The 22268-nt window shown below is 43.3% G+C and overlaps 1 protein-coding gene across 1 annotated transcript in view; it reads left to right on the forward strand.

The window, feature by feature from the left end:
- The first annotated feature begins 20922 nt into the window (after positions 1–20922).
- The window catches only part of Plb1 (phospholipase B1), a 96062-nt gene continuing 94716 nt past the window's right edge, over positions 20923–22268 (forward strand). Inside the window, exons 1-2 of the mRNA XM_051181827.1 lie at positions 20923–20980; positions 22160–22232. The gene's annotated coding sequence lies outside the window, so the exon portion shown is untranslated. The remainder of the gene's footprint in view (positions 20981–22159; positions 22233–22268) is intronic.

The following is a 22268-nucleotide window of genomic DNA, read 5'->3' on the forward strand; positions in this document are numbered from 1 at the left end:
TGTGGAGCCATGGGTACCACATATAGCATCTCAGTTCTGGGAGATTTAGGGAAGATCTTCCCACACTAGCCTGTTCCCAGGGACTCCATACTAGAACAAATGTGGGGTAGGTATGGGCATTAGGATTTATGTTGATGTCATTTAGCACAGGTATTTTTTTGTTTGTTTGAGGTACACAGGATTTCTCTGTGTGCCCCTGACTGTTCTGGAACTCTCTCTGTAGTCCAGGGTGGCACTGAATTCAGAGATCTGCCTGCTTCTGCCTCCTGAGTGCTAGGATTAAAGGTATATGGCACAACCACCCAACTTGGTGAAGGTTTTGTATTGTCTCCATAGCATGAACTTGGCCACTGCTAGCTGTGAAGAGAGGCAAATGTTCTGGAATCTACCCCTAGTAGCCAAGCAACCTTGAGTCAGTTACTAACCCTCTGTGAGTCTTAAATTTCTTATTGATAAAACTGGACTAAACATACCCATTGCTGCTATGGACACAGTGTTTTAGTCCTGAGCAATTAGTGGGAAATGGCATTGAACTTGGACCAGAGAGTCCAACACCCAGTAAGCTCTTACTCATGACTGGGCTCCACAAAAGCGTCTTTCTCTACCTCAATTTGTGTGTGTGTGTGTGTGTGTGTGTGTGTGTGTGTGTGTGTGTGTGTGTGTTTACAGTTGGGGTGGAAAAATCCTGGTCTTGGAAACTGCCAAGGACCAAAGCTTTTTAAACTGTTATTATGGTATCCTGATTGTCCTCAGGGAGGGGAGAAGAATGGATGGAGCTGGGCATCAACCTTTCTGGGCTGGGTTGTAGAATGCCATTAAGACCTCTAGTCCTTCTGAGATAGTGCCAGAGGAGTCTCCCGTGTCAGGTACAGAGTGCTGTACCTCCAGGTGTACCGGCATCCCAGTTTTCAGATTCAGCAACCAGGAAAGAAGAAACATACTGGTAAGTCCCTTGTCAAATTCAGTATAAGAGTCAAAGGCTACCCTCCCACCCTCCACTTCCCTCCTGAAGGAGGATTAGACATTGCACTCTCCAGTAATACTGGAGAGAAATGAATGGAGAAAGAGACTTAGATCAGCCCCCATTACACTTACTAATCAGGTGAGCTTTGACTTGATTTTTTTTAACCCCCTGAAGGATTCCATTGGTATGAAATAAAACATTTATGAACTTGAATTGCAAGAGGCCTGTGACTTAGTAGGCACTCAACTACTACTAAGTAGGTGTTCAATGAATGCCATTTAAATCTGAGCCTGAGTGTGGGAGCATTAGTGGGCCCCAGGTGAGCAATGCATATGTCCTGTCTGGACTTATGGGAGGGTACTGGGTTGGGCTGTTTAAAATATATGACTGATTATCTCAAGCTTCTTGCCACACAAACATCGACATTTTCTGTGTGCTTGGAGGAATACAGACTAGGAAAGCATGGCTCTAATAAATATTTCTGTCTGTGCTACCAAGACATGGGAGTCTAGAGGACCCTCAGAGTCTGAAGGTGGTAAGGTGTAGAAAAGGGAAATAAAAGACCCATAATTGGACTGTCTATGTGATTTGCAGAGTATCAGGGCTCATGCTGTGGAGACTAATTACTCCCACTTGTAAATGGTGGTCAGCCAGCCTCTGCATTAATGCCTGGTGTAACCTGCAGGTATGAAGTGGGGTGTCAGCTCACCCCCTCCTTTGAACACCACAGATGTGTCTGTGCGCCCACTGCAGAGTGGATTCCATGCTGTCAAATATCACAGCATATGAGAAAGAGAAGACTATAAGTGACAACAGGCTGGAACTCTAGCTTACACATCCTGGTCACAGACCAGGCTTTTCCAGGCACCAGAATTCAGCCCTTTCCCCCATCTAACCTGTGACCTCTGAGAAGTAAGGCCAGAATCTTGCCAGACCGTGTGCTCCAATGAATTTCCTCTTAGAAGTCAGCCTGTGTTTGCCAACTATTAATAGCCTATCTACTTGCCAGGTGGACTTTTGACTTGTCTGATGCAAATCAGAGTCATCTTTGTCCCTCAGATGGCTGCCTGGTAGTTCCTTAAGATTCTAAAAGGTAGCCAGGATTGAGAACCACCATGGAGAGGAATAGCAGTAAAACCGTAAAAAGAAGTCATGATCCACCAACTGTGTTCTTTGTGCTTCGTGGCAAAAGGGAGACATTCTCTTTGTCCTTAGCTCTCTGTCCTCAATCACTATTCATATTCCTTTCATCTTTTCTAGTGTGTACTGTGAGCTGACCTTTTTAATAGTTGTCTTGGTCTCTGCTTCATCCCAACTTTCATTCATTCATTTATCCATCCAACCGTTCATGAATGCCTGCTACAGCAGCCTTGGGCTATCTTCTGGGGATGTCTCAGAGATCAAAGTAGACCAGGTGACCCCTCTCAAGGAGTGTCTATCTATTCTGTAAGGAATTGCGTCTTTCTCTGCTTCTTAGTAAGAATGAGAGTGTGGCTTTTCTCCTGAACTATATTGTTGATCCCTTCTTTGTTCCCTAATGAAGTCCATGCCTTCAGTATCTTAATCCTTATCAGCTTCTGTTCATGGACAGCTGAAGAAGCCCGTGTCCTAGCAATGGACAGTGTTTTGTTCATGTGGCCTGAGTCTTGTACTGGTGAATAGGTACCAGTAGATCCCCATCAGGCCCTTCCTGTCATTGTCCCAGGTCACTCAAGAGAACCTTGTCTTTCTTATTGAAGAAATAAGATGGCTTATTTCAGTCTCTGTACATAAACATCAAAGAGCTTGACCCCACTTACCCTTCTTGTTCAAAACCAACCCCAGGCATGGCTTCTAGCTACTCTGTAGCACAGAGGAATTACGGCTTACTGCATCCTCAGCCAGAGAACAAAACAAACCTCTGCATTTTTTGCTAAGATAGTGGTTTTCAAATATTGACATAGTGACCCACATTAAGAAACACACACTTCGATTGCATCGAGACAAATTGATGTTTTTTTAAATTGTTAGAGTATTCAAATTGCTAATTCCACAAAAAGGACCCCTTCTGCCATATTAAATTGCACCCAGTAGTTCGGTCTATCCAAGGGCTGTCAATTTTTCTCAAAGCTATGTTTTAGTCAATGAAAATATCACAAAGAGTAAAAAAAAAAAAAAAAAAAAAAAAAAAAAAAGAAGAAGAAAAAGAAACGCACACTTCACAATGTAGCTGAAACAAATTCCAAATTCTCTAGGCACCATATATATCAATGTTAAATTTATATATACCCTTGGATGTGCTATAGTCTATTTTTTAAAATGGTACATTCATTCATCAAATTAAATTCATCATTATATCCTTTAGTTTGAAAACTACCCTTCTAAGGCCCTTGCTGTTTTAATTTGGGTGGGCCTTGAGCCTGAGATTTGGTCTAGCACCTCCTAGTAGGACCTTGGGAAACAGCAACTATTTTTCTTTGTCTACAAGATGCCTTCTGATCAGGGAATGCCATCCAACCCTGAAGACATGAATACATGGGCTTGTTTCTTTCTCAAAGGGCACACCTGAAGACTTTTGCTAAAGCAGGCAGTGGAGTACACTCTCTCTTTTAGGATCTGTCTTCTTTACACATTTTATAGCAAAACAAATCAAGAGAACCAAAGTTTATGAAGAAGTGATGAAATCGACAGTTGTTTGCCTCTGGCTGTAGAGGTCTGATTCCCCTTGTTTTCTCAGCTGTAATAGACACCATAGACAGTGTAACTCAAACTAACAGATGCCTCCACAGTGTTGGCAAAAGTGCCCACACAATGTTACTTACCAATCTAGGGGTGATGGTTCATTACTGGTACTCCTATAACCCAGGAGTTTGAAGACATTCTGGGACACAATGCAAATTCTAAGCAACATGGAATACAATGTGAGGACATGTTTTACTACAGCCCCACTCCCAAAAAAAACAGAAGAAAGGAAGGGGGAAGGAAAGAAGGAAGGGGAAGGAAGGGGGGAAAAAGGAAGGGGGAAGGAAAGAAGGAGGAATGAAGGAAGGAGGAAGGAAGGAAGGCAGAAAAAAAGGAAGGAAGGAAGGTAAAGGAGGGAGGAAGGGAGTAGAAAGGAAGGAAGGAAGGAAGGAAGGAAGGAAGGAAGGAAGGGAAGGAAGACATTTGCTTCCTTTACCATCACACACTAGTGAGGGTTCCTTTGAGACATTGTTAGGACACCAGTATTTCCTTGATCTAGAAGGTAATTCAGACTGTCCTTTGCCAAAATGCCTCTCAGAGATCAAGATGATTAAGCCATATCTCAATATTCTGAATGTCTAAGAGATTCCGTGATAGTTTATAACCAGCAACACAGCAAAGAGACAAGAGATGGGAGCAGGTGTCTCTTCCCTTGCCCCATCTTGCTTTATGCCCTACCTCCTGCTGGCCTAAGCATGAGCAGAGGCTTATGGACCCTCATGCATTCAAGGAAGTTTGGTGATGCTCTTCCAGGCTGCTGGTAGCATAGAGTAGGTGGTTCTGGCATCCTTGGTGGGGCAGCAGCTGTGAATCTGATGTTGCATTTGTGGGCAATATAGTGAGGGTAACAAATATCCATGGAACATCTTTGCTCAAACAGCTCTCGAAGACCTTGACATTGGGTACAGTTTCTTCATCCTTTTCTGAGCATGCCACTCTCCCAGGCCCTAGGATTAGCCCATGGTCAGCAGGGTTAGTGTGGCAGTGTCTATAGTCCACAACATGGCTCCACACCCATACAAAGTTCGAAGGCTGGGACTAAGCCTGAGGTCCATGGTCACCCATATTACATTTTTTTTTTTCTTTCTGAGAAGATGAGAAGGGATGGCAATATCCTGGAACATTATAAATGAGGAGCCACCCACCTCATAGTCACACAGTAAAGCTATATATGAGAAAAATAGCTAAGTCAGGGAGGAGAGTGAGAGCTGAGTTGGGTTGTGGGAACCAGTTCAGGGCTCCTAGCCAGAACTCAGGAGTAGATAGTGGCTTGCCTGTATTTGTGTATATTAAACAAGGCAGGCATTCCTTGGTATTTGGGGGAAACAGATGAAAGTGTCACCCTCAATAGTTTTTGTCACTCAGGCTTTAGGCTCTAACTCAGTTAGAGCCTGGCTTGGTCACAGCCCAGCATCCCCCACATCACGTGCCCAGTGGAAAGTGCTGATGGCGTCAGAGTGAGTTCCATGGCTCACCTCAGCCTGTTGATTCTCACAGTTCAACATGCACACAATGAGTGTGTGTTACACTGCCTGCCACTTCTGGCCATCAGTGTGTTCAGTGGTGGGATGGGGACAACAGAAACAAATCTCCCCAAGATCCAAACTAGAGAGCCCAGGCACTTCTGAGACCAGGTGATGATATGTTTCAAACTAAGAAAGCTCCAGTTTGGAGCTGGTTTGATGGGTTTACATTGGCTATGGAATACTTTTGTTCTCTGTTATTTTACTTCCTGTAAGTCAGGAAATAATGACAGAGCCCAAATTCAGGGATGTGCTCAAGATCCCAGAGTTTTGGCACATACTGGAATCCTAGCTGTACACACAGGATGCCAAGGTTTATATTCTCCTCAGTAGCTCTGTTTCTGCCACAGGCCATCTCTGGACCCCTGACACCATGGAAGGTAGCAGGGAGGCCACCACGTGGTCCTGACCTTTGGGTGTCTATGACTAAAGCATGCTACCCTTTGCCAAGCTTCTGCCTAAATGTTAATATTTATTATTTGCAGCCAGCCACTGCCCCCTTTCAAAGGTGAACACAGTAAAATTTACGACAGGTTTGCTATCAGATCCTAGAGGAGCATAAAAGCAGGAGGCCAATGGTAACTGAACCATCTGTGGAAGGAAGCCATTTACTCAAAGACCCCAGACACCTGTAACATTGCAGCATGGAACTGCCACCAGGTGTTTCCCTCATGGGATTGCTGTTGTTGCTGCTGCTGCTGGGACAAGGTAAGTGTGACGTAATTGTAAGAGTCACTGATACTCAGTCCTATTGGTGCAGGAATGCCCCCTTCAGTTGACACAAAGCTCCAAATGGGAAGTTCAAACACAAGAAGGCTTGTTTGCCTCTTGTGGGATGGGAGGCAGACAATACCTGAAGAAGGACTGAGAGTTAGGGGCTCCGAAGGCTGTGTGTGTATGTGTGTATATGTGTGTGTGTGGGGGGATTGGGAGAGGTAAGATTCCCCCTCCCCCCCCCCCCGCCCCGGCGAGGGGAAAAGCTGTGAGTGCAGGGTCACCAAGCCTTCTATTACTGTATGCTGCACGGTCTTGGAAAAGTTCTGCCTACCTGGACATGCTTGTTCATCAATGGGCTCTTGGTTCAATCCCTCAAAAATATGGAATAAAATGGGTATACCAATATTAAGTCATGGTTATTGTTATATCTGAGGCCTTTTTTTCTGTTAAGGACAGATGAAGACAGATGAGTGTGATAAATCCTATAGATGCTCATAGACTGGCCCCTCCTTGAAGGCACCACCCTCCCTATGGAGTGGGGGAGGTGGGATGGGAGGGTGGTTGGGGGGCATGGGAGGGAGAGAAAAACGGAGGGAAGGAGGGAAGGAGAGGGAACTGGGATAGATAAAGTCTATGCTCATAGACTTTAGTTGTATGGAGTACTTAGTGAGCCTTGATTGGACCACATAGGTGATGAACAGGGCTTTGTATTTCTTTTGACGCCATGACTGTGAACAGGTGAGCTCCTGTCATACCCTCTCTCTGCTCCATCCTTCTTGGGTTAGGAAGGCAGGATCCTTGAAGTTGAAAAGGGTTTTGATCATGACTTGAGCCCTTTCTTCGTAAGAGGCCTGGGTCTGGGGCAGAAGGCATTTGCCCTTGAGCCACCCAAACAATGGAGGATGGGACACAGGTCATACTGCCTGTTTGCTCATCTAGGCCTCAGTGGGACTCTGGGAAGACAAGTAGTGTCCATTCAGCCTACCATATGAGAGGATTGCACTTTTATGGTTTCTGATGAGACCTCTCATCTTTATTGATCACGGGGTTCTTTTCTTGTGCGGGACAAATCTTTCCATTTTTCTATAGTTTTATCTTTCCCTTAGATTATTTGAGTTCCCCATGTGTGCTGTCTATTTGTTCTTTGGTTGGTGGACCTACCCCAAGGCCCATTGACTTTCTGCACTTTTCATGGAGAGAGGAAAAGTTAACAGTGTAAAAACAGGTGATGAGCACCAGAGTGGATGGACCTACAGGCTGGTTTCTCAGTTTACTGGAAGAAGCCATAATTTGCATTTTATAGAGACTCAGAGGGACAGGAAAAGTCACTGGTGGGGAAGAGGAGGCTGCAGGTCTGCTGTGATTGTGGGCTGTTGGCTGGAGGCATGCTAAGAAGAAGGGCATCTTCAGCCATCAACTTGAGCATACTTAATTTCTCTAGTGCAATAGGCCTCAGCCTGTGGGTCACAGCCCTTCGGCAAACCTCTATCTCCAAAACTAATTATGTTATGATTCATTCCAGTAACAAAATTACAGTTATGAAGTAGCAATGGAAATAATTTTATGGTTGTGTGGTGGTGGTGGGGTCACCAAAGCATGAGGAACTGTATTAAAGGGTCACAGCTTAGAAAGGTTGAGAACTACTGCTCTACTTGATCCTGAGTTGGAAGCTGTTACAGAACAATAGAACGAAAGGAAGAGGTTTTTGGCTGTAGACAGTGGTCAGAGTCCTAATGTCTTTATATATTCTGTCTGGGTGCTGAAGGTATGAATTGTAAGTAGGATCCCTAAACTGAACATCATGAAGACTATCTCACACTTCTTCCCGTATTTGCTTCTCCGTTTGGGTTAATCTTGGCTCATGTAGGATTAATTTTTGTTGTGCCTAGTATGTGAGAAGAACCCAGTGGTATTTTTTGTTGTTTTTTTTTCCTTCGTGCAAATACCCAGCTGTTTCAGCACCATTTATTAAAAAGTCAATCATTTCCCATTTCTCCAATGAGCCATTTGTTTTACAGGTTAGGGATCTTATTTCTCTGCCTGTAATGCATTGCCTTAACTCTATAGCTCCAATGTAAGGTCTATAATTTGACAAAGTAAGTTCCTACTTCTCCTTCTTTGCAGTGTCTTAGCTTTGAATTCTCCTATAAATCTATCAGTGTGTCCATTTTCACCTCAGAAAGCCCATTGGAATTTTGATAAAGATTTCTTTTGAGTCTATGGATTAAGTTGGGAGAAATAAACACTCTTGCCAGTGGTAGTGGCCCATGCCTTTAATCCCAGAACTCAGGAGGCAGAGGCAGAGGCAGGCAGATTTGTGAGTTTGAGGCCAGCTTGATCTACAGAGTGAGTTCCAGGGCAGCCTGTCTCAAACAACAACAACAACAAAACACCCTTACAACTTGGAGTTGTGAAAATAATGACTACATATTGAATTTTTGTTAATAGTTCACTATGTTTTCTTGTTGAGGTCTTGCATGTGTTTTGATCAATTTATTCCCAGGTGTATGATATTTGTACTGTATGGAAAATGGATTTCTTTTTAATTTTAAAATTATTTACTGTTAGCATAAAGAAGTAAAATTGGTTTTTACATGAGTTTTGAGCACACCTACATTCTCATATAGTCTATCTGCTTCTTTGTTGGAATTCTCTCTAATCACAATTTGGTTGGTCCTGCCTGCATTTCCTTTTTCCTTCTTTCTTCTGTGTTTGTGTGTTTCTAAGGTCTCTGAAACCTTGTTAATAATTTCTCATAGAAGAGATGGTTGGAGGCACTATTATCTTACAAGTTCCATTAGGAAGTGTTTCCTTTTTAATTTTACAAACTGCATTTAAAAAAACTTGCAAATAAACAAGAACACTACAATCAACTAGACCCAAAGTCTGTAAAGCTCCATGAACTTCTATACAGTTCCATCAGCAAGTGCAATGCTTGCTATGGGCTTTTTTGTGAGAACACTTTGAATATCTCTAATCTGGACATCCAAAGTCTGAAATACACCTAAAGGAAGGGTGGGGTTTTGGGGGGGTTGGTTTAGGGAGTAGAGGATTCTGAAGGAGCACTTCTGTGACTAGCATCTGAACTGCTTCTGGTTCCAGGCATTTTAAGGATGGCTAAACCTGCACTTCCATGAGACTGAGAAACTTCCATCTTTTTCCTAATTTGAAAAAAAACAAAACAAAATCTGGATGTTCTCTCTCTCTCTCTCTCTCTCTCTCTCTCTCTCTCTCTCTCTCTCTCTCTCTCTCTCTCTGTGTGTGTGTGTGTGTGTGTGTGTGTGTGTGTGTGTGTGGTACATGTCTAGGGGCATGTGCACACATGTGTGCATGCATGTAGAAGACAGAGGTCTATGTTGGATATTCCTCAATTGTTTCTCCACCTTAATTTCTGAGACAGTGTCTCTCACTGAAGAAGGTCATTGTTGCAGCTGGACTGCCTGACAAATGAACTCTAGGACACTATGTTTCAACACCCTCCTTCCCCACCTGAGTTTACAGGTGTATGTAATACACCCACCTTTTACATGGCTTAGATCTAAACGCAAATCCTCATTAGTACATGGCAGGCCCTTTACCAACAGAGCCATGCCCCTGTTCCCAAATGATGGCTACATTTAAATAATTTTTAAAGTCAGATTGTCTGGTTTCACCTTTTTTTTTTTGTTTGTTTGTTTTTTAAGACTTTATTTCTCTGTGTAGCCCTGGATGTCCTGGAACTCACTCTGTAGACCAGGCTGGCCTAAAACTCAGAGATCCACCTGCCTCTGTCTCCCAAGTGCTGAGATTAAAGGTGTGCACCCTGTGCCCCAGCTGCTTTCATCTTTTAAATATTTATAGCTTCAATACTCATGACCTCCTTTAAAAATATATCATTATTATCATCATCATGACTAGTGTGTCTATGTAGTGAGACAGAGGCAAACAGACACACAGAGACAGAGACACATAGAGAGAAAGAATACATGGGTGTACACTTGCCAGGGTATATGTATGGAGGTTCAAGAAAAAGATTTTGAGAATCAGTTGTCTCTCTTCCCATCTTGCATTTGAGGCAAGGTCTCTCCTTCTATTTGTGCAGTGCTGTGTGCTCTTGGGGCATCTGGCCAGGAGCTGCTGGGAGAATCTTCAGTGCCTTCCTCCTGGCTTACTGTTAGAGTGCTGGGGAGTAAACTCCAAGGTCAGGCTTGCACTGAGAAACCTGTCCTCTTTTTTCTGGTGGGGGCATTGATATTGGTTATTTGAGACTAGTCCATTTCCTTTACCCTGTCTATTGGCAGTGCTGGGGACTGAACTTGTGTATGTTTAGCATGTACTACTTTACCACTGAGCTGCATTCCCAAGCAACTCCCTTTTCTTTGATTTGTCTTATCAGAAGTTTGTCCATTTGGATATTTTTGAAGAATTATTTTTTGGCTGAGCAATCTTCTATGTAATAGTTGTTTTGTTTTGTTTTTGCTGCATAGCAAATTGTACCACATCTCAATGACGTAGAGCAGCCGTCAATGTAGTTTCTCACAGTTCAGTGGATCTGCAATTGGGAAGCTGTCATCCAGGACATCTTGTATCTTTTCCAGAGCCTAAAATGGTGCCTGGGTACTTGACATTCTTGTTACATTTCCACATTACCTGTGTCTCTAATACACAGCTTATACTTTACCTAATGACCCAAGACCCCCATCCCAAGAACACAAATGAAATTCACCAGAGGTCTACTCCCTGGGCCCTGCTGTCACTTCTGGTGCTTGGGGCCAAGGCAGATTGCAGAGCTGGCTTTGATTCAAGGAGAGGGAGATCAACTTTGCAGCTGGGTGTAAGATAAAGTCACATCACCAAAACAAAGGAAAATGCCACGATCTGGGCCAGGAGATGGCTCAGTCAGTAAATTGCTGGCTGCTCAGGTATGAGGACCTAAGTTAGGATCCCAAGAACCCACATAAAAAGTTGGGCAGAGACCTGAAGGTTCCCTGGGGCTTGCTGGCCAGCTGGTCTTGCTAAAAAAATCAGTGAATTCCAGGTTCAGTGAGAGACTTTGTCTCAAAATAAAAAAATAAAAACAGAATTGTGAATAAATTAAAAAGCAAGGTAGAAAAATGATAGTGGAAGATACTGGATGGCAACTTTCAGTTTCTATATGCATCTACACACATACAAATAAATGCACATGCATCTCACAAACAAACAGAAATACACACACACACATCTTAAACCTACTTTATTAACTTCATACAGTTATCTTGCTTGATCTTCCTGTTGTCCCAAAGTTGTGGTTTGATTTTTTTTTCATTTGTTTTTAAGAATTCTCAGTCAATAATTCTTTTCCTCTTCTTGTGCCAATTAGATGTTTATTTGGCTTTCTCCTGTTACATACCATACCTGTCACCTCTTCTAAAACTACCATCTTTTTAGATACTTATCAGTAAGTAATGTAGTCTTTCCATTCTCTTTCTGTTGTGTCTAATTTGCTGCTAGAGCTATTATTACTGATTTTATTTTTCACATTTAATTTATATTTAGTTCTTCACAAATTGATTTGGCTTAATACATAGTATGTTATATATGCTATGTTTTATATATATATTATACATATTACATGTTATGTTATTACACACATGTCACATTATATATACACATTTACATAGTACATGTATACATTATGTATTGCATATTATAGATTACTATATACATGTTATACATGTACATTATTACACACACCATTATATATTATTATATTTATATTACATCTTATATATACACATATACACATATTATATTACATATACATTGTTATATATTATTACATATTATTACAAGTTATATACTTACCTATGTATTATAAGTGTTATGTGTATATATATAGTATGTTATATACTACTTTATATATAGTATATTAAGCTGTGTTTTAATGGTTACATCGATATATCTTAGTAATTTTGGCTTCCTACAAAAACCTCAAGTATGTGCTGTTTTCCAAAAACATAGTTGTGTCATTTTATCTGGTAGTTTCAGCATACAAAACTTTAAAATATCTCAGCTCTAATTTCTCCATGCTAACTGTCACTCACAGGCACTGTGTATCTCTGTGATTAATTTGGTTATTTTTTTCTGTGCCCTGTAACAGCCTCCTTGAACAATCTAACCATGATATTCTTTGGGGCCTAGACTGAAGGTGATCAGTTTCAAAGAAAATATAAGGGTTCATGCTTATGAACACTGAGACCATTTCCAATAAGGAATCACTTTAAATTAAACTCACTGTGTGATGTTCCCCTACAAGAGGTAAACCCCATACCAAGCATTTATTTACACACAGCTTCTCCCCAGTCCTAGCAGGGAGTGTGTTTCCAGACCCTACTCCTCTGAGGATGCTCCAATCTGAGGATGCTCAAATTTCTTGTACAATCGGTGTGTAGACTGATGTGTACAGACACATGAATAAGCTCCAGTGCTTTAGATCATAGCTAGGTAGAGTTCAGTACAAAATGAATTGTAAATGCTCTGCAAATAGTTGATAGATCTGCACGTGTTTTGTTCAGATACAGCTTGTCAAATGTTTTCAATCCACAGTGGTTGGGTCCATGGAAGCAGCACATATATCTGCAGAGGGCTGAGCATACATAGCAACTTCTGTTTAAGATGGACTGTGTTGTACATTGTTCCCTTGCACAGATGAGAGCACTGTGGCCTAACAAGAGCCATTCAGCTGAGCAGGTCCCAAGTCCAAGTCCCTTTGCCACGCATTCATGTATTGCTAGAACCCAGTGGAGGGCAGGACCTAAAGACTTCTATTTAAACTTAAAAACAACCTCAACAAACCTATACATATAAGTACAGATCCCTGTTTAAAAGCTTCAACTTCTAAAACAGAAACACATTATCTCAAAACTGCTCTCAGCCCCAGCCAGGGGCTGCCAGGAATGCACTGTAGATAAGGAAATACACATTTTGTTAGAGTAACAAGTTCCTAAGAGGCTGTCCAAATTGTGGATAAAAACTTATTGCCATGGTGATGCATCCATGATACTGTCATGCAAAGCCAAGGGTAGTAGCTGAGTAAATTGACTGTGTATGTTTACGCCAACCGATGTGAGTGGAGGGAGTCAACACGCATCGACAAGAAGCCAGAATCCTGCAGAGAGTTCCGTTTCTCTTCCCTTTCTACCCTTCTCTAGAAATATAATTATAAATAAGAGTGGAGGGTATGGAGAGATGGCTCAGTGGTTAAGAACACTGACTGCTCTTCCAGAGGATCCAGGTTCAATTCCCAGCACTCACATGGAAGCTCACAACCATCTGTAATCCCAGTTCCAGGGAACCCAATACTCTCACATGGATATACATGCAGGCAAAACACCAATGCACACGAAATAAAAATAGAAGTAAAAAAATAAGAGTGGAAATAGCTCCTGGAGAAAAATTCTGGTGACCTGACTCCTTCAAATGATTAATGCAAGGCGGAAGGGACTGGCTTGAGTCCCTCATCTGGATGGCAGCAGAGCCATTCGACACTCACCTCTGTCTCAGTTCAGTCCCTGTCCCGTTCCTGCCACTACACACATATGTCCCCACATTCCTTCTCTGAAAACCAGCACAGGTATGGGGGTGGCTTTCAGGGCTCGAGGATCTACTTTCCTGGGATGTCGCCTGTATCTTGTAGATTTTTTGAACTCACTGTCAATCGTTATTTTCCTCAAGTTGCAGTTTTTGCTGCTGTCAATTAACTGTCTGAACACCCAAGTCCGTCTGAGCCTGGATGGTAGATACTAAACAATGTGAGGAGCACTCTGGGGAGAGAGACTGGGGGAAATTAGACACCAGCACAGGTACAAAGAGCTGTGATAACTGCAGTAGGGTTCTGAGACTAAGGGACGGTTGTGAGCTGAAGAATTCTTGAATGGGGTGTGCTACAGAACTGGCAGCTGGGCTGAAAAAAACCTAGAAGGACAGACAAGGGTACAAAGGAGAGGAGGTGCACATGTTCACTCTAGGGCAAGACTCACCGCCCACCTCAAGCAGGCTGGCTGGAGTGGAGCCTGGTGTCCTAAGAGGAAGCGAAGGGAGAGCACACCAAGTGCTCTACCACCGAGCTAAGTCCCAGCCTGAGCAGGAGGATTGGTGGACTCTGGGAAAGGCCAGTGCAGCTCTCCTGCCTTATGTCACCATTCACTCTTGATGTGATGTGCTTTCCCTTTGTACTGCAACCTCTCTCTTATATCTGGGAGGAGGCCTTCCTGATGGAGAGACCTGATGCCCCCCCACCCCATGCTTCCTTAAGATTCCTCTCAGAGTTCCCTGACCGTCATCCTTTCCTCACATCTAGTTTTGAGGGGCCTCCATGGCCTTTTTGTTCTGCTCCAGTGCCCCCCCCCACCAAAAACAAAGTCAAGAAAAAAATATATTGGTCAAGGGCAAAACTGCAAGTCAGCCGTGCACATGCCTTCTCCAGTGAGAAGAGTTGCAATCCCTTGGAGCTCAGGGTATGTGAAGATGGAAGGGCAGGCAGAAGACAGAGGGTGTCCTAATAGGTAATGTCTTTCTTTGGCTGTTGACTTTGGACACTGGATATTTAGACAATGTTGGTTCAGGACTTTTCAATATTTCTGATGACTTTCATGGCCCATTAGACTAGGTATCTCCCCAAAGGGAATGATATTGTTCATGGTAAGTCATTTCTTTGGCCAACCTGATGGCAAACCTATGCTTGCTTGCCGTGAGAGAAGCTGAAAATTGTGGTCTTGTAGGCATAGCCACAGGACACATTTCCATAGAGGGAAAATTCAGGGATGGTATCGTTAGAGTTCTTGTTGAGGTGACAAAATGCCTACAAGAAGCAATTTAAGGCAGGGACATTTATTTGGACTCAGAGTTCGAGATAGTGTATCCATCATGGGAAAGAGGGCATGGCAGACTTTATAGCATCATGAACATGTGACTTGATCTCCTCACAGTTCCGTGCACTGGGAAGTAGAGCTCCCTCTGGGAGCAAGGTAGGCTCTCATTCTCCTTCCCATAGGCCACCTACTTCCTCCAACTAGGCCCCCACTTCTAAAGGTTCCCAAACTTCTTTTAACAGTACCACCAACTGAAGACCAAGTATTCAAACACAGCCCTATGGGGCACAATTTACATCCAAATCATAACACACAACAAACTTCTTATGATGTCTACTCAAAAAGTCCATGACCCAGAGCAAGCACACCAGACTCACAGAGAACTGAATGCCACACACTACTCCACCAGTGACTTATGGAGTGTCCTTGGCATGTTTGCTAACCCGCTAGAACATGGTTTCCTGAGGCAGCAAACAGTGTAATTATAGTGGCTTTCCCTTTCCACTGTCCTAGAATTCAGAGACAAATATTCAGAAGCCAGCCCCATCTGTCTCTCTGGACTTCAGTGTCACCCTTCTACTGACTGGCATGTGACTGCTCATGCACCGTGCTGACAAAAAGATGCCTGTGCCTCCCAGCATGCCTGAAATTCTGAGGTGGAAGCTGCAGTCAGGTGTGGCTCATTGCTGTCTGACTCAGTAGGCACAGCTTCGCACAGGCCACCACAGCCTCCTGTAAGGCCTGAGTATGAATGAGACTTGCCAGTCACCCTAGGGAGCTTAGAGTCACCCAGAAGATCTGTGTACAGCCAAGGAGACCCCAAGAGAGTCATTGAGTGACTTTGGGCCTCCCTTTTCCAGATCCTGGCATAGCACAATGCTTAATGATTGCAGCATAGCTCAAGCCTGTACTTCCTCTGCTGGTCTGTTCTCTGAGCCTGTCTCTCAAAAAAAAAAAAAAAAAAAAAAAAAAAAAAAAAAAAAGTCTAGAGCAATGGTTCTCTTTTTTATAATTTTTATTTGCATTGGTGTTTTGCTTGCAGGTATGTCTGTGTGAAGGTGTCAAATCTTGGAGTTACAGTCAGTTTTTAGCTGTCACACAGGTGTTGGGAATTGAACTCAGGTCCTCTAGGAAGAGTAGTCAGTGCTCTTAACCACTGAGCCATCTCTCCAGCCTAGAGCAATGGTTCTCAACAAGTGGGTCATGACCCCTTTCACAGGAGATCACATAACAGTAGCAAACATACAGTTGTGACATGGCAACAAAACAATTTTAGGGTTGGGGTCATCACAATATGAAGGACTGTATTAAAGGGTCACGGCATCAGGAAGGTTGAGAATGACTGCTCTAGAGGATCATAAATCCTGCCTCTAGCGTTGCTGTGGGGACATTACACTTTACAAAGCATGCAAGAGTGACCCCAAAGCTTGACTCAGTTCTACTTCTATTACCCTTGATCTTCCTCCCTGCTGCCCAGGAAGGCACCTTCCTTTCATCCCTGAAGGCAATCTTTGTTCATGTGCACAACAGTTGCCCACACAGCACTTTCCTGCTCTTTGATCCCCACAGCAACTGCAGGAGGAAAGCGAGGAAGCCAGGCTCGTTCCCATTTTATAGATGAGGAAGTCTACAGACAGAAAGATTGAGTGCATGACCAAGGTCGCCCCATGGGGCTGGTTTTTCTGGAGGAAGGGATGAATTGTGGAAAATTATGCTTCAGATATATTTGAAATGGACAGACATCAAGGAGACCTGTAAATTAGAGTGTGAGTCCTGCTTGAAGTTGACTAGTAAAAGCATCCTACCTACCCATGGCTGCTGCCGGACTGGCTCTAGTTGATTGTTTTGTAAAATCAGATTCTGAACTTGGAAGAACATGAGCACCACCCAAGGGACTTAGGAATATCACCTAAGGACCTTCTGTAATTGCTGATGCCTAGCATATCCAGGCAGAATGCAGTTTAAAGAAGCCTGGATGGGGGGGGGAGGGCAATGCCTACCTAATAGAGGAGCAATAGAGAGCTGCTACAGTAAAGGGGAACCTCTGAGCAGAAGCCTCTGCCTTGTACCCCCAGGCCTGGTGCTATAATGGACCTTTTCTGGCTCCCACCCGCAAAGGCTGCAGCTCTAATTTGGATGACTGATCTCTACCAAGCCTGTTCCTCAGAGCATACACAGGTGGTTTTCTTTCATTCCCAGCAGGAATGAAAGTGGAAAAATACATGTTTTTTTCCCTGCCTGACCTTACTGAGGTGGGAGTTTTTCAGGGAGCCAAGAGCCCTTTACAGATCTGAGAGCCTGATGGTAAAGCAACCTTCCAGAAGTGAAGCATTCCCTTGGGATCCCATGACTGGGGGGATCAGTGATGTCACAAGTGCCTTGATGGTTTCTGCCACAATGCCTCAGGCACAGGGAACACTGGAAGAATTTTCTCCCCCATACCTGATAGCAAAGGATAAGGATGAGGTCTATGTCCCTCCAAGAGTCAATGGGAACAGGACAGAGGGCTGTAACTTTCCATGAGGACTGAGAGACTGAGACTTACTCAGTTCAAGGCACAGCTTCCCTTACAGCCCAGGGCAGTTGTACGGGGAGACTCCCCACCATCAAGTTGAAAATGGCAGCTCAAGAGTTATATAGATAATCTCAGGCTACAGAGTCTGGAAGAATTTGAAGGATTGTCTATGTGAGCAGCCAATCGCAGCTACTCATTATTGTGCCTCTGCCATCTGTCATATACACTTTTAAAAGTGTATTTATTTAGGGGCAGACAGATGGCTCAGTGGATAAGGGCAATGGCTGTTTTTCCAAAGGACCTTGGTTTTATTCCTAGTACCCACATGGTGGTTCCCAACTATCTGTCATTCCAGTTCCAGGGCATCTGATGCCTTCTCCTGGCCCCTGTGGGTAACAGGCATTCATGTGGAGGCAGGCATACACAGGCAAAACACCCATACATAAAATAAAAATAAACACCAAAACATTTAAATTTGTTTTGGTCCCTTGACAATTTCATATATGTTCATATGTATTTTGGTCATTTTCATCCCATTACTCTTTCTCATTCTCCTCTTGTGCCCACTAAACCCCATTTTACCAACAACCGTCTTTCTGCTTTTATGTCTGTTTTGATTTTGTGACCCATTGACTTAGAGATTTTTGATGAGCTATTTAAAAGAGCATGGATGGGCACCTTACCGATGTCTATACTACAGAAGAAAATCACTCACCTTCCCAGGTAACCTTTAACCATTAACCAATGTCTCTTTGGGGAGGAGTGAAGCCTCAAGTGCCCCTACCCTTTTAAAACTTATTACTGCTATACAAGACATATATCACCATGCCCATCTTATAGATAAGGAAACTGAGGCATGGGGTGGGTGACGAGACTAACCCTGTCTGAAATCAAAAGCCTCTGCTTGGGCCTCCATTCCAGGCAGCTTGTTTTTGTTTAGCTATCTGCAGCTAGTCTCCCAAGGGATAGCCTGTGTCCTTGTTCTGGTCTTGGTTTGGGGAAGGTCTGTTCTCCTGATACCCAGCCCTGCAGATACTGAGGAGTGGTCTCCTAAACCCTTCCCCTCCTTTACCTCAGTCTTTCCTCTGTGGTTATATAATGTCTGTCTAACTGTGTTTCGTGGTTCGCTGTCTGTTCTAGACGCTTCTCCCTCCTTTCTCACCTCATCCAAAGGCAGTATTTTTACTTCCAGGTCTCCCATCCACCCTGCAAAGTGTCAATCTCTAGTGATACATCTCCTATTTCACCCAGATGGCCTACTGCAGATCATGGATTGGTTGGCAAAAAGGCAGCATCAGACAAAACCAGCCTGCTCTCTTGTTTTTTTTTTTTTTTTGTTTGTTTGTTTGTTTGTTTGTTTTTTTTTTTTTTTTTTTTTTTTTTTTTTTTGTGTGTAACGTATGAGCTCAAAGTCACTTCTACATCTTGGGGAAGTATATCTGTGACCAGAAAGTTCAACGTTGCTTTTGAAAAGACCAGTTTCTCTACCATGTTGTCTCTGTTTCTTTGTCAAGGCTTTGGGTGTCTGTATTTTTTCTGGGCCTCTCTGACCTCCATTCTGTCCCATGGATCTGTCTATTCTTTTGTTTTGGTAGTACTACACTGTCTCGATTACTGTACTCTACAGTAAGTTTTGATAGTGGGTTGTAGTGGTCCTCGGTGTTGTCTTAGCTATTTGTCTCTCCATTGAAACCTTAGAATCAGTTGGCTGATATCCACAGAGGTTTTATATGGCCCTAAAGACTAAAATGCAGAACAGTATCTTATGGCAGGGGTGAAAACTATGTAGGATATAAACTGTAACTTCTGCAGTTAACGTGTACATACTGCTTGTGGCCTCTTTCAAAACATTGGAGTCATGAAGAGAAAGAAATGGTCATGTCAGAAAAGAGACTTTAGGGTCTACAGAAGCTAAAATATGGACTATTGGTCTCTACAGAAAGCATTTGTAAGACCTAGTCTTGAGCATGTGGTTTATACCCATTTTGTTGCTTCTGAACATGACCTATGTAGCTAAGTGAGCTAGGCTATCTGTTTTGAGTCTCTCTGTCACCAGTTGCTAACTATGTGAATTTTACTGTAAGTTGAGATTTCTGGATCGCACTTTACTGCTTATAAGGTGAGATTGTGGCATTTATCTCATAGAATTGTCATAAGGATTAAAGCAATTATGTAAGTGCTCTAACCTCGGCATATAGAAGCCATATGAAGGCAGTGGCTGCCATTTACATTTATATTGCTATTCTGGCCTAGGAAGAACATTTCCTGAATGGTCACAACTCTCTGCCCTGATAACTCATCTCTCCACTACTGTAGTGACAGCATCTTAAAAATCATCTCTTCAAGGTTGGCCAAGGATAGCCTGGTGTGTGTGGCTTTGAAGTCTACCTCCTTTCCCTCTGTGGTCCACTCCTTACTTGTGCTCCATCTGCAGACCCTGTGTCCTAGCTTTTTCCAGCTCTCTATGCTTGTCTGCACCTCACTGATTTCCCATCCTGGGGGCCTTTTCTGCTCAGAAAACTGACTTCTGGAAATTTCCAAAGAGTCAGTAAGATCTGGAGGTGGGTCCTGGCCATTGCTTGTGGAAACTAGTATCTTTTCCCTGGGTGGGTAGGAACTGGAAATGTACTGTTTCCCCTTCATGTGACTTCAGATAAATTATTTTTGCTGCAGATGAAGGCTAGGGTGGGGAATTAGTCAAGCTCCACCTCCTGGGGTAGGCTTGCCTTTCACACTGTCTGCTGCTCATTAGGGGCACTTCCCTGGGACACTGTACAGAAAGCCGGGAGGACAAACATCAGAGGAAGCAAAGGGTGTAAATCCAGGCTCAAGTACCAGGCTAGAAATGTCCTGTGGTGCTCTTGAGACAGATATCAAGATTATGTTACAATCGGATAGATTTGCAGAGGGTAACATAATGGCATGTGACTTTAATGTCAGCACTTAGGAGGCAGAGGCAGGCAGATCTCTGTGAGTTGGAGGCCAGCCAGGCCAACTGGAGCTATATAGCCAGAAGTATGCTGGGATGAGGAGTATGTCTCTGTGTCTCCCTGCCTATGTTGTCTCTTCCTTTGCCTCAATTCTGAAAGACCCCTTAAGAATTGACAGTAGTGCCTAAATACATAGCATAGTCATGGCTGCCTCAAACTCTGTGATTAGCTGTTTACAGTTATCTCACTACCCTTCAGAGATTCTGGGATGCCTTTTGTCATCCATGCCTTGTCCTAGATCCCCAAAGAATGGCAGCTATCTGTCCATCACTAAGATGCTAGGGGTTCTGCTTCTTGGCAAGGAAGTGGTATGGAAATCTAATAATGCACCCATGCAGGATATAGGGTGGCGGCTGCCCCTCTCAGACAACACTCTACCTTGATCTGAGGGTTCTACCATAATGGGATATATTAATGGAATCATGGTGTTCAAAACTATGCTGTTTAGAAAAAAAGGAATCTCTGCTTTTTCTAAGATAAAGGATATCACTAATGTGGCACATAGATAGGGCCTGGAGAATGGGTATAAAGACTACGAGTTTGGGTAAGAGTTAATTTCAACTTTTAAAATCCATATCATACACAGATACACATATGTAAAATTGAACTGTTTCTGCTTGCTTACTTACTTGTGTGTTTCTTTCTATTTATCTTTAGGGCCTTCCCAAATTCATAGCTTTTCCATACAGAACACACTGGCATGGCAGCCACAGGAAGTGGTAAGGGTCTTGCCCCTGATGGGAGGTGTATGTGTATAGTGGGGAGGGGGGATGTAAGCTCCCTCCTAGTGGAAAAAAATCCACATTTCTGAGCAGGTTAGTGACCCCTCATTAAGGCCTTAACTGAGTGGGTCAAAGGAGCTGCTTTCCCAGGCCAGCCAGGATGCCTGGCAGAATGTTACCATGGCTCCTGGAATTTGGGGCTCATCATCCTTGCAGACCAAGTGGGTAGTTCCCAGAAGTGTCCCGCAAGCATTATAAACGGGCATGTTATCACTGTGAACCTTGAAGCAGATATTGTAAGTTATCCGAAGGCTTCCCAGAAGGTCCACAAGATAAGAGATTAGAGTAAATGCTGTGCATCTCTTACTGTAATCAGTAATTCAGGAGAAATTAACTTAGGTTTGTGAGATACAATGAGGGCTTCCTGTGCTTGCTGATTTTCCTGCCAGTGTGCCTCCCTTAGCATTTCCCATGTCCCAGAGAAGCCATCCTGGATTCCTGGCACCAAGACCCCGAGAAGCCCAGGCTGCCCTCAAGACTTGCAGACTGGTCACCAGATCCCTCCTCTGCTCTCCATTTGGGCTCAGGTCACTCCAATCTGGAGGCTCCCAGGTGTTTGCAGCAGCAAATATGTACAATGCCTCATATTCTTTCTTGTGTTACAATAAGAGAGGAGCAATATATAATAAAAATAAAAGAGGCACTGAATTAACTTCTTACACTTAGTCTCAGTAAACTGGGCCCTTTGATTGTTTCTGCTTTTAAAATTGAAATAAAAATCCATAACAAAAATTAATATTTACACTATGTGTGTGCAACATTGGGAACTCTGCTGTTGTGTATCCATGGCTGTCCATCTTCAGAATGTTGCTTCATCCCAAGAGTTTACTTTTTTGTTGTTTGTTTGTTTGGCAAGAGTTCATTTCTATTCTCCATCATCTGCTTTCCCTCTCCATCACACGATTCCAAGCCATGCACACGTCACTTGCTGAAATCCTCATCAAGAGACACGTACGCTTCCTCACCAGAGGAACTGGGTGGAAAATGTGCCCATAGCAAGTATTGCTTCTGGATTTTGAACCTACATAGCCAAGGGCAGGAACATGTCTATGTCAAGTGTTTTAGCAGGCAATGCTTCTCTACACAGAAATTGATATTTTGGGTGTTTGTTTTCAGTTGCAGGCCCTGAAGAATTTTCCATTCCCATGCAAGGCAAAGAAGTTAGGACTGAGTACACCTTCAAAGTCAGGTATGTGTGCACTGCCATGGGCAGGGAGCTCAGTGG

This window comes from Phodopus roborovskii, unplaced genomic scaffold, assembly GCF_943737965.1.
Source record: "Phodopus roborovskii unplaced genomic scaffold, PHOROB, whole genome shotgun sequence".
In the NCBI taxonomy this organism is placed as follows: Eukaryota; Metazoa; Chordata; class Mammalia; order Rodentia; family Cricetidae; genus Phodopus; species Phodopus roborovskii.